We start from the raw sequence: 13,576 nt of genomic DNA, 5'->3' as shown, positions 1-13,576 counted from the left end.
CATACGGGTCACGTATGACCTGATGACCCAGACTTAGAAGGTTGATCGGCGGTGTAGTATAGACCACCAATCACCTCCTGTAGCTGGAGGAAGGTGGCGATCCAGTCACCTTCCCAGGAGCGCTACTATTGGTCGGACCAATAGCAGCCGGCATAGGAGGGGTTAATGTCCCCTTCTCTCAGCTCTGCTAGCCCACCAAGTTCAGTCAGCGGGCAGAGCTCAGAGAAGAAGCGAGGGACCCCCCTCTGCCAAGATCTGCGCCCTTCAGGGCTGAAGAAGAGCCATGTAGTCAGGGTGAGCTTCAGTGTACAGGGACAGGTAGGTGATTAAAAAAAAAAAGATTTTGCAGCATGACCCGGGCCCTATTAGGGTGTCAGGGCGCTGCATTTAAAATCACACACTGTTATATGTAGTATACACCAAGCCCTTAGACTACACACTTCCCCGCCTCCCCCACACACATCCCCATGGGTCACTAGCATCGGGGACTTTTTTATGTTGCCTCAAATGCACAGCGCTCTCTTTCCACCTGAGCGGGGTGCACATTTGAAGCAACAGGTTAGGGACGGCCACACACATCAATCACATTCCCAGAATGAAGATTCAGAGCATAATGTTTGGGGTGGGCATATTTTTTATAGTTTTGGCTATGCTCTGGGTCATCATTCTGGGAACATAATCTATTTTGTAATTTTACGGCCTACTGTACCCTACTTTATTAACTTAGTGTACCCTATGTAATGTTCCTTGAGGGGGGGGGGGGGGTCCCGCTTTTCTGGCTCCATAGGTAGCTCTGTAAATGATCAAGGCCCCTGACTGTGCTCCTGCACTTCCGAGACCTGGTGTGCACCTGCAGTAGTAGTTTACATACCTAATATGAGGTATGTTCTAACTCCAAAGAAATGTATTTACAAATCTTACTGTGACATTTTCTCCTATTACCACTTATGAAAATGAAAAATTTTTCCTTTTCACATCCCGCTTTAATCAACATTTATCAAACACCTGTGGGGTGTTAAGGCTCACTGTACTCCTTGTTACGTTTCTTGAGGGGTGTAGTTTCCAAAATAGTATGCCATGCGGGTTTTTTCTTTCGCTGTTCTGGCACCATAGGGGCTTCCTAAATGGGACATGCCCCCCCAAAAACCATTTCCGAAAAACTCACTCTCCAAAATCCCATTGTCGCTCCTTCCCTTCTGAGCCCTCTACTGCGCCCGCCGAACACTTTACATACACATGAGGTGTTTCCTTACTCGAGAGAAATTGGTTTACAAATTTTGGAGGGATTTCTCTCCTTTTATCCCTTGTAAAAATTTAAAAACTGGGTCTAAAAGAACATGCGAGTGTAAAAAAAATGAAAATTTTGAATTTTCTCCTTCACTGCTGCTATTCCTGTGAAACACCTGAAGGGTAAACACACTTACTGAATGTCATTTTGAATACTTTGAGGGGTGGAGTTTTTATAATGGGGTAATTTATGGAGCATTTCTAATATGAAGGCCCCTAAAATCCACTTCAAACCTGAACCGGTCCGTGAAAAATTCCAATTTTGAAAATCTTGTGAAAAAATTGGAAAATAGCTGCTGAACTTTGAGGCCCTCCTATGCCTTCCAAAAGTAAAAATATGTCAACTTTATGATGCCAACATAAAGTAGACATATTGTATATGTGAATCAATATGTCATTTATTTGGGATGTCCATTTTCCTTATAAGCATAGACTTTCAAAGTTTTCAATATTTTTATCAAAGAAATGATGCAAGTATCGACGAAAATATACCACTAACAAAGTAGAATATGCCACACAAAAAAATATCTCGGAATCAGAATGAAAAGTAAAAGCATCTCCGAGTAATTAATGCTTAAAGTGACAGTGGTCGGATGTGCAAAAAATGCCCGGGTACTTAACCCCTTGGGGACGGAGCCCATTATGACCCTAAGCACGTGAGCATTTTTTCAAATCTGACCACTGTCATTTTGAGAAACCTTGGCGTTAGTGTGCGGGCTCAGGTAGGTCCTTCATATAAGGATATACTGGCTAATGTCTCAATTTTATATCAGTTTTGAGGGTTAGCTAATGTCCTTGTTACATCCACCACAGTAGTGCACCTATATTTGTAGTTGTTGTGTTTTTGTACTACTGTAATTTATAGGATTTACATCCACACCCATCATAGGGGAAGGATGCCATTGTGGTACTTGCGGTCGGTTGCAGGCATCCTCCATTGTATGCATTTTTTGCTGGGGATTGCCCATAGCAACAGACCATAAGTGTAGGACCTGCTCTCCCTTAGTATAAATGCACATCCGCATTTTGGTTTTGAGCACTGCCTGTCATCTTAGACCACGCCCTTGTAGTCGTGTTTACACTGTCACTTTATGCATTAATAACCTGGGATGCTTTTCCTTGATTCATATTTACACAATGATTCATATTTACAAAAAAAAAAATATTTTATATCAAATGGCTCCAGAAAGTTAAACAGATTTGTAAATAACTTCCATTAAAAAATCTTAATCCTTTCAATAATTATCAGCTGCTGAATTTGAGTTGTTGTTTTCTGTCTGGCAACAGTGCTCTCTGCTGACATCTCTGCTTGTCTTGGGACCTGCACAGAGTAGAAGAAGTTTGTACGGGGATTTGCTTCTAAACTGGGTATTTCCCGAGACACGTGTCATCAGAGAGCACTTAGAAAAGAACAACTCAACTTCAGCAGCTCATAAGTACTGAAAGGATTAAGATTTTTTTATAGAAGTAATTTACAAATCTGAATGCAAAAAGAAGCACATACGTGCACTCACTGCAAAGCAGGGACAATCAATCCTGGAGGTCCGGTGGCTGTGACGGGATGCCGGGTCTCGGCGTCGGCGCTGGTGTGTGGCACTCAGAGGCTACGCCGGCTGTTTCGCAAACTAGTGCGTGCTTCTTCCAGCCTCTTGAAGTGCTTCTTTTTGCATTCAAATTGTATATTTTATACTGTTGTACGTGCACCCCGCAGGAGACATTGTCAGAGGTCGCTGAGGACTGCTTCATACATATGCAAAGGTGATACTGCTCCTATGAGTGCCCTCCTCTTCCTTTTTTGCTTTAAATTTGCAAATTTGTTTAACTTTCTGGAGCCAGTTGATAGATAAGAAAAAAAGGTTTTCATGGATAACGCCTTTAACTTTATGTTGGCATCATAAAGTTAACATGTTTTTACTTTTTGAAGACATCAGAGGGCTTCAAAGTATAGCAGCAATTTTCCCATTTTTCACGAAAATGTAAAAATCAGAATTTTTCAGGGACCAGTTAAGTTTTGAAGTGAATATGAGGGTCTTTATGTTGGAAATCCCCTATAATGGAAACCACCATGAAAACTACACCCCTCAAAGTATTCAAAATTACATTCAAAAAGTTTGTTAACCCTTTAGGTGTTTCACAGGAATAGCAGCAAAATGGAGGAGAAAAATAAAAATCTAAATTTATTACACTAACATGTAATTGTAGCCCCATTTTCCCATTTTTACAAGGGGTAAATGGTAAAAAGGTCCCCAAAACTTGTAATTCATTTTCTCTCGAGTAAGGAAATACCTCATATGTGGATGTTTAGTGCTCTGTGGGTGCACTAGAAAAGGGAAGGAGCGACAATGGGATCTTGGAGAGCAAATTTAGCTGAATTGGTTTTTGGGGGGCATGTCGCATTTAGGAAGCCCCCATGATGACAGAGCAGTTAAAAAAAAAAAACACATGGCACACGATTTTGGAAACTACACCCTTCAAGGAAAGTAACAAGGAGTAAATTGAGTCTTTACACCCCACAGGTGATTGACGAACTTTCGTTAAATTGGGACGTGAAAATAATTTTTTTCAATAAAATGCCGGTGTTACCCCAAATTTTTTTTTTCACAAGGGGTAATAGGAAAAAAGCCCCCAAAAATTTGAAACACCATTTCTTCTCAGTATGGATTTTTAAAACTAAAATGCTGGTGTTACCCAAAACTTTTCATTTCCACAAGGAGTAATAGGAGAAAATGCCCCCCAAAATTTGTAACCCCATTTCTCTCGAGTAAATAAATACATCATATGTGGATGTTAAGTGATCTGCGGTTGCACTAGAGGGCTCAGAAGGGAAGGAGCGACATTGGGCTTTTGGAGAGCGAATTTTGCTGAAATGGTTTTTGGGAGGCATGTCAAATTTGGGAAGCCCCCATAATGCCAGAACAGTAAAAAAAAAAAAAAAAAAAAAAAAAAAAAAAAAAAAAAAAAAAAACACATGGCACACTATTTTGGAAACCACACCCTTCAAGGAACGTAACAAGGGGTAAAGTGAGCCTTAACAACCCACAGGTGATTGACAAACTTTCAATAAAATGCTGGTGTTACCCCAAATTTTTCATTTTCACAAGGGCTAATAGGAAAAAAAAATTTGTAACACCATTTCTTCTGAGAATGGAAATACCTCATATGTGGATATAAAGTGCTCTGCGGGCAAACTACAATGCTCAGAAGAGAAGGAGCGCCATTGGGCTCTTGAAGAGAGAATTGGGTTGGAATGGAAGTCAGGGGCCATGTGCGTTTACAAAGCCCCCATGGTGCCAGAACAGTGAACCCCCCACATGTGACCCCATTTTGGAAACTACACCCCTCACTGATTGTAATAAAGGGTACAGTGAGCATTTATAACCCACTGGTGTTTGACAGATCTTTGGAACAGTGGGCTGTGCAAATGAAAAATTTCATTTTTTATTTTTACAGACGACTGTTCAAAAAATCTGTCAGACACCTGTGGGGTGTAAATGCTCACTGTACTCCTTATTACATTATGTGAGGGGTGTAGTTTCCAAAATGGGGTTATATGTGGGGGGTGTTGTGGCACCACGGAGGCTTTGTAAACACACATCTAATTATCTTGCCAAAAGCCCAATGGCGCTCCTTCTCTTCTGAGCATTGTAGTTCACCAGCAGAACACTTTACTTCCACATATGGGGTATTTATATACTCAGAAGAAATGGTGTTACAAATTTTGGGGGTCTTATTTCCTATTACCCCTTGTGAAGATGAAAAAATTGGGGTAACACCAGCATTTCAGGGGAAAAAAAACAAATTTTTAATTTTCACGTCTAACTTTAACGAAAATTTGTCAAAGTCCTGTAGAATGTTAAGGCTCACTATACCCCTTGTTACATTCCTTGAGGGGTGTAGTTTCCAAAATGGGGTCACATGTTCGTGTTTTTTTTATTTTTATTTGCGTTCGGAACTGATCAAGACTATCGCGACAGAATCGTGATGTCCCGATCAGCTTACTGGATAATGGGAGGGTCCTCACCTGCCTCCTCGTTGTCCGATCGGTGATCTACTGCTCCATGCCAGGCTAGAGCAGCAGAGAGCCGGTAACAATGATCAATGCTATGCTATGGCATAGCATTGAACAGTGTATGCAATCAAAAGATTGCATGGTCTAGAATGTTATAGAAGGCTTTAAAAAAAAAATATATAAAAAGAGCAAAAAGTGGTAAACAAAATAAGAGAATAAATGTGAATATGCCCCCCCAATAAAAATTGAAATCACCCCTCCCCTTTTCCTGTTTTATTAAATAAAATAATGTAATAATAATAAATAAAAAAAATAATCAAAGTCCAAAAATGTGAATTTTTGGCCATTCATATACCATAAAAATATTAAATAAAAAGTGATCCTATAAAAACAAAAATGGTACCGATAAAAACTACAGACCACGGAGTAAAAAAATAAGCCCTCATATAGCCTCATACGATACGCGTCCGTTTTTATCGTATTTTCCTGCCTTCTATGCATGTTTTTTACCTCCACGGAGATTGAATAAATTCTATACTTTTTTTATCCCCTCTGGAAGTGCTGGAGTTTTTCACTATGGATTTTTTCAAGTGATCTCTTCCTGTATTGTTTGTCTCGTGGAGCGGCCACGTTTCCCGTGCACCCAGACTGGATGAGACCGAACACTACGAGGGTGAGCTGTATATATTTTCCAGTTTCTCTAAAATTTCCAAACCCAAAGACTTAACTTACCTATCAGACGTCTATAAAGGACAGTATCAAACGCTTTTGCAAAATCCAAAAACACTGTAGCCCAGATTTATCAAAGTTTGTAGAGCTTATTTTCCCATATATTTGGCGCAACTTTGGTGCAACTACACTTATTTGCGACTTTTTTTGTTTACATCCCATTGCTCATCTTGACATCTTGCTCACGCAGACGTTTTTTCACTTTTCAGTGCCCCCTGATTTATCAACTGTGACTGTCGCAGATCTAGGCGCATCTGATTAAAAAGCTCCAGGAATCTACACCAGCTTGAACCTTGCTTATGTTTCTGCTTTTCTGACTACCTGATCACGGATCCCACTGATTTACATCCCCACCTTGTCTCCCACCCGCCCGCGCATCTCCCATCTGTCTGCTACCTGTAGCAAGACTACAACTCCCAGCATGCCCTTACAGTGAGGGCATGCTGGGAGTTGTAGTCTTGCTACAGGTAGCGGGCGGGAGATGTGCGGCACGGGTAGGAGACAAGGGGTAGATGTAAATCAGTGCCCCCGTCATTAAGTGAGGGATAGAATCTCGGCGCCGTGGAGTTTTTGGAGTCTCTAATGTAATTTCACATTTCCGGTTGGGTCCCATGATTGGCCGGGACCGAGCAGCCAAATACTGGACCCGGCGGGAAATTTGATCTTACAGTAGGGACAAAAACTCAGTAGGGACTAAAAATCAGATGTTAAAAGGAGCCCGGGCTGGCATTCCTTTGCAGCTGCCCGGGACTCCTGCAGACGGACTGAGGGATGTGCAGGAGCTGCCCCTGCCATCCCTAAGCGCTGCAATACACACTGAGGGATGCGGGGATGGCTCCTGCACATCTCCCGGCCCGGCACGGGAGTCCCGGGCGGCTGCAGTGTTATGTCAGCCCGGGCTCCCTTTGCTATGGCGCCGCGGAGTTTACAGTCATTTCAAATTTTGCGGGAAATATGAAATTACAGTGATTTTCAGATCACCGCCGGCCAGGGAGCGGAGCGCATTACCGCCCGCTTCCCTGGCTTGCACGACTACAACTCCCAGCATGCCCTTAGAGTAAGGAAATGCTGGGAGTTGTAATTGTGCAGTGGGGGTGGGTGACAAGCTTGTCACCTGCCCTCTGCTGCACAACTACAACTCCCAGCATGTCCTTACTGTAAGGGCATGCTGGGAGTTGTGGTCGTGCGGCACGGGAGATGCTCGGGCGGATGACAATAAATGTATTAACCTATATTTCTTTATTTTTTTCTCATTTCAGATCTGTGTATCCTGTGGACTACTTTGGATTCGGTGGACTGCGTCGGTGATCAGCGTTTTTTCTTTTCTTTCTGTTTAATGTTAATAAAATGGTTAACTAGGGCTTGTGCGGGAGTGTTTTTTTGGAATAATTTTTTTTAAACGTGTTGTGTTTTTTTTTTTTTTAGTTACCCGACAGACTTAGTAGTGGAAGCTGTCTTATAGACCGAGTCCATTACTAAGCCTGGGCTTAGCGTTAGCTACAAAAACAGCTAGCGCTAACCCTCAATTATTACCCTGGTACCCACTGCCATAGGGGTGCCGGGAAGAGCCGGTATCAACAGGCCCGGAGCGTGAAAAATGGGGCTCCTGGGCCTAGATGGTAACAGGCTGGCGTTATTTAGGCTGGGGAAGGGCAGTAACAATGGTCCTTGCCCACCCTGGTAATGTCAGGCTGTTGCTGCTGGTTGGTATTTGTCTGAAAATAAAAATAGGGGGAACCCTATGCATATTTTATTTTTTTTTATATTTAATTATTTATGCAAAAAAAAAAAAAAAAAGAGCATAAAGGTTCCCCCTATTTTCATTCTAAGCCAAATACCAACCAAGCAGCAACAGCCTGACATTACCAGGGTGGCCAAGGACCATTGTTATTGGCCTTCCCCAGCCTAAATAACGTCAGCCTGTTACCGCCTAGGCCCAGGAGCCCCATTTTTGATGCTCTGGGCCTGTTGATACCGACTCTTCCTGGCACCCCTGTGGCGGTGGGTACCAGGGTAATAATTGGGGGTTAGCGCTAGCTGTTTTTGTGGCTAACACTAAGCTCGGCTTAGTAATTGACTCTATAAGACAGCTTCCACTACTAAGCCTGTCAAGTAAATAAAATAAAAAAAACACAACACATTTAAAAAGAATGTTATAAAAAAAAACACTCCCCCAAAAGCCCTCGTTAACCATTTAAAAGAAAAAGAAATATAATAAACACACACACACACATATATATATATATATATATATATCACACATTTTTTCCAAAGCTAAAAATTGGTGTTCTGAAGTCATTTATTGGTTTTTGCTTATGTGTGCTAAGAGAAAATGGTATTCAAAAGTGATTTATTGGTTTTTGCTTATGTGAGCCAAAATTTATCAACCCCCTGTGGTAGTATGATAAATGTGCCATACATAAGCAAAACGAACGCAAAAAAAAAAAAAAAATGCCTACAGAACTTGCTTACCAAAGCAACGATGATAAATGTCCCCCTATATCCACAGCCATTCCTCTGTCAAGGCTTCTGCTTCCACCTTCATAAAAGCAAATTAGGTTGGTTTGACAACCTTCTATCCTTAGTAATTATTATAGTTTAATTAGTTTCGGCCGCCGAAAATACCTCTTTAGGCATTTTTGGGTGATTGAATTTTCCGCCGATAATTTCGGTGGGTGTGTCGTAAACCCTCTCCCGACCCATGACATACATATACATCATGGATCAGGTGAGGACATGACGTGGGCCGCGGGTCGGGTCTGCATCATAACAGGGAGATGACTGCTGCTATCAGCAGCTGACCGCTGCCTGTAATGACGGACATCGGAGATTGCGCCGATTTCCGTCATTTAACTAGTTGCCACAGTGTATGGCGCAGGCTCCTGACTTGAGCCCCCACCATACCCAAGGGTCCCCAGCTGATTTTTTTAGCGGGGGGCTGCCACTAACAGCCGACATGCGGCGATCACTGCAGCTGGCTATTAACCCTTTAAAAGTAGAGAAAAAAAAAAACATCCATTAACCCCCTCCCATAAAAGTTTAAATGCCCTCCTTTTCCCATTTTCCATATAAAAAATATGAAAAAATTATTATTTCTATTTAAAAATTTTAAATGCAAAAATTACTGATTTTGGTCACATCACATTCCACAAAAAGTAATACAATGTGACAAAAATGATTTTAGAAAAGGGGGCGGGGCAATGCAATTTCAGTTTCGGTTTTTGGCCAAGCACAGACTAAATTTTCGGCTGGGTATGCCGGCTATCCGGCACGATCCACTAGAAGTAACTTGCTTCAGATGAGTAGATTATGTATGCTCGGAGACTCTTCGGCACACACATCGCAATCAACTACTTCTTACCCGCTCTCGGGCACGCTGGGACTTCTAGCATATGCTTACAAGCATACATGGTTGGCACCTAGGACCGAGCGGCAACCCAGCGCATACATTGCACAGTGTATCATTCACAGCATTTTGGACCGTCAGCACTTCTCTGAACACACAGTGCTTAACCATGAAATAATTTTTAACTTGACACAATGTTTATATGCATATGCCTTTTGTTAACCCTTGTTGATCAATTTTATTGTGGTTTAAGAATTAGCTTTATCATTTGTTTTTTTATGTAATCTGATACGTCAGCTGTTACATCCCTCTGACGTCATCAGGAGTTGGCGCCGTTTTTTACTTTTAAACCTGTAACTTCTCTGATTCGTGTTATGCCATACTCACATTGAGAAAGAGGTTGCTATACCTCGAAAAGAGTCTGTCTACTGTTTGAGGATTAAAGCAATCTTTATAAACTGCTCATCTGAAGCAAGTTTCTTCTAGTGGATCGCGCCTGATACCCGGCATTACCTTCTACCCTCCAGCCACTGAATTGTATCCATCGGTCCGGGGAACCCGTGACACCGATAACCGTGAGGCAGCACCACTACCACAGATATACCTTCATGCTTTTATAAATTGTTGTGTCTTGAGAAACACAATTAAAGGTGAGCAGTTTTTTCTTTGAGCTACCACCTACCATTCCTTACATTACAATACTACTCTATGGGAAGCTCTGCACTCTCTTTTTTTCCTGTCTAGTTCCCCTAATACAATTATCTGGGGAAGACCTAGAGCCCTTTTTGTAAATTGATACCACATTTGCCTTGCGCAAGTCCCTCGGCACAATACCAGATCCCAGAGAATCTCTAAATATCATGAACAAGGGTACATACATTACTGAAGTTAAAGGGGTACTCCATGGAAAACATTTTTTTTTTAAACAACTGGTGGCAGAAATTTAGTAAATTACTTTTATTAAAAAAATCTCAATCCTTCCAGTACTTATCAGCTGCTGTTATGATCCACAGGAAGTTATTTTCTTTTTGAATTTCCTTTCTGTCTGACCACAGTGCTCTCTGCTGACACCTCTGCCCATTATCGGCACTGTCCAGTGTGAGAGCAAATGCCCATAGAAAACCTCTCCTGCTCTGGACAGTTCCTAAAATGGAGGTGTCAGCAGAGAGCACTGTGGTTAAGCAGAAAGGAAATTCAAAAAGAAAAGAACTTCCTGTGGATCATAACATCAGCTGATAAGTACTGGATTTTTGAATAGAAGTAACTTACAAATCTGTTTAACTTTCTAGCACCAGTTGATTTAAAATAAAAATGTTTTCCAGTGGATTACCCCTTTAATTCTCTCAGAACTTTAATCAATCTCCATCTGGAGATTTGTTTACATTTACTTTACTTAATTTACCTCGGACCATATCTACGTTATGCCAGTTTAGTACATTGCATGATGTGTTACCAGCACTGGCCTGGCCTGCATCTGCTTTTCTCTCTTCCTTCATAAATACAGAACTAAAGAACCCATTCTTTATATTTTCATAAAGAACTCTTGATCGCTAGTGATTACCTCCCCATTATCATTATTAAAGGAGTACTCCTGTGGAAAACTTTTTTTTAATTACTATTAAAAATTCTTAATCCTTCCAGTACTTATTAGCTGCTGAATATTAAAGAGGAAATTATTATTTTTTTGGAACACAGAGCTCTCTGTTGAATCACGAGCACAGTGCTCTCTGCTGACATTTCTGTCCATTTTAAGAACTGTCCAGAGTAGGAGAAAATCCCCATAGCAAACATATGCTGCTCTGGACAGTTCCTAAAATGGACAGAGAGCACTGTGTTCCAAAAAAAAAAAAAAAAAAAAAAAAAAGAATTTCCTCTGTAGTATTCAGCAGCTAATAAGTACTGGAAGGATTAAGATTTTTTAATACAAGTCATTTACAAATCTGTTTAACTTTCTGGCACCAGTTGATAAAAAAAAAAAAGTTTTCCACCGGCGTACCCCTTTAACTACCTCCCAATTATCATTATCAACTGGCTTCAGAAAGTTAAACAGATATGTAAATTACTTCTATTTAACAATCTTAATCCTTCCAATAATTATCAGCTGCTGAAGTTGAGTTTTCTTTTCTGTCTGACAACAGTGCTCTCTGCTGACACCTCTGTCTGTCTCGGGAACTGCACAGAGTAGGAGAGGTTTGCTATGGGAATTTGCTTCTTCTCTGGACAGTTCCCGAGACAGGCGTCATCAGAGAGTACTTAGATAGAAAAGAACAACTCAACTCCATCAGCTCATTAGTACTGAAAGGATTAAGATTTTTTATAGAAGTAATTTACAAATCTGTTTAACTTTCTGGAGCCTGATGATAAATAAAAAAAGTTTTTTCCTGGATAACTCCTTTAAATGCACTTTTTTGTTGTTGTTGATTGCTCTTTTAACAATAGTTGCCAGCTATGTATGATTATGTTTTCATAATTTATACTTGTTCCCCATAGGAATAAATTTACCTGTATAGTTATTCAGTGTTGATTTGAAAATTTCCCATTTATCGTCTGTATCAGTATTTGTCAACATGATGTAAAGACTAATATTTTAATAAAAAATATCTATCTATCTACATAGAAGAAGATAGAAGAGCAGCACATCCAATTCAAAAATATCCGTACAGAGGTGCTCGCAGATCCTGGATCCTTGGTTAGAGGACCAAAAATTATTTAAACAGCAAAAAGAAATCTTGTCCAAAGCACCAATTCCAAAAAAGTGTAGATTTTATTCCATAACAGGTGTCAGTACAGCAGCGACGTTTCAGTCAGCTCAACCTGACCTTTCTCAAGCAGTATATCCATAGTGTTAACCACATTTATATAAGGGTATCAATCACACCAGATACCAAATAGAATAAACAGCAATTAGTGAATAAAGTGCATCATAGTGCATAACCAAAGTGCATATAAAATATTCAACCACAAAAAATTAATCACACAATATATCAAAATTGTATACATAATTGTAAAAAACACACATATCAAACAGTGCAAAAGATATTAATTTAGACTAGTGATACACATGTGTAGAAAATAATAAAGATTAAAAAGGTGGGGGGAGTAAACACTCACCGGATGATCACATAGTCAGCGCCTAAAAAAACACAAAAGAAGGGCAGATTTGGACACACAGAAAAGGAATTAAAATTTGTTATAGTCGATCATGTCCCTCCACTCAAACGAGGTGGGGATCGACAAGCTGTTTTAAAGAGATTAGAGTTGAAATGGATTTTTAAACTTGGTTCATTGAAACCAGGGGGCCTGAACGTTGAGTTTAAGACCCCCCATAGGGTGGTTGCACAATAATCCTCCAATATATGTAATTCGGGGTATTGAAGCTTGGTAATGCTATATCTTTTTGTGTTATCACTATACGTAATTATACTAATCTGCCCTTCTTTTGTGTTTTTTAGGTGGATCTGGGGAATCTTTGAACACTCATCTGATGATTTGCATATTTGTATAATTATTAGTATAAGAAATAAAATATTTTGTGTATACTATTACCTATTTGTTCATGAGTTGTTTGCATGTCCAACTAACGTAACAAAGGGGATGAGACCTCGTAAGAATATTTATTCAATTTTGTTATTTTTTATTATAATTTTTTTAATTATTTTTCTGTTTTTCTCTTTTTTATTTAATATTTTTAATTTTTTAGTTTTTTTGTTTTTTACATATTTTGGTGCTCTTTTGCACAATTTTTATTTTGTATTCTTTGTTTTTATTTAATTTTTTAATTTTTATTATTATTACTTTATTTATTTATTTTATAAAAAAGTTTTTTCACTAGTTAGTAGTTGATGGTCCCTTTATGTCCCTGGGAGTGAGTCTCTGAATGTGATTGATGGACCGAGAGGGTCCTAGGGCTGCCAGCGATTTATGTTGCTGCATACATGTCCCCTCGCACTTACGTGCGGGGGTACATGACTGCGTGCACACTATGCGGCACCTGGCTCCGTTTCCCGGGGTTAGGTTATGCATTGATTATGCTGGCAGCCTGTAAAAGAGCGAGTGATCTCTTTGAATGGGGGACTGGGATGCATCCCTACCACTGTGCATATCCCAAACAGGGACAAATCAGATTGTATATTACAAAAAAAAATTTTTTTCATTTTATTTTACTAGTACATCTATATTTATTACGGAGGCTTCATTCCCTTTTT

At 40.1% G+C, this 13,576-nt stretch overlaps 1 protein-coding gene across 6 annotated transcripts in view; it reads right to left on the bottom strand.

Annotated features, from left to right (window-relative positions):
* Positions 1 to 13,576, bottom strand: part of PARL (presenilin associated rhomboid like) — a 258,743-nt gene that overhangs the window by 107,604 nt on the left and 137,563 nt on the right. The window lies entirely within an intron of this gene.

Source organism: Hyla sarda, chromosome 2 (assembly GCF_029499605.1).
Source record: "Hyla sarda isolate aHylSar1 chromosome 2, aHylSar1.hap1, whole genome shotgun sequence".
NCBI classification, from domain to species: Eukaryota; Metazoa; Chordata; class Amphibia; order Anura; family Hylidae; genus Hyla; species Hyla sarda.
The sequence above is the reverse complement of the archived record's forward strand: the minus strand, read 5'-3'. Positions and strand labels throughout refer to the sequence as shown.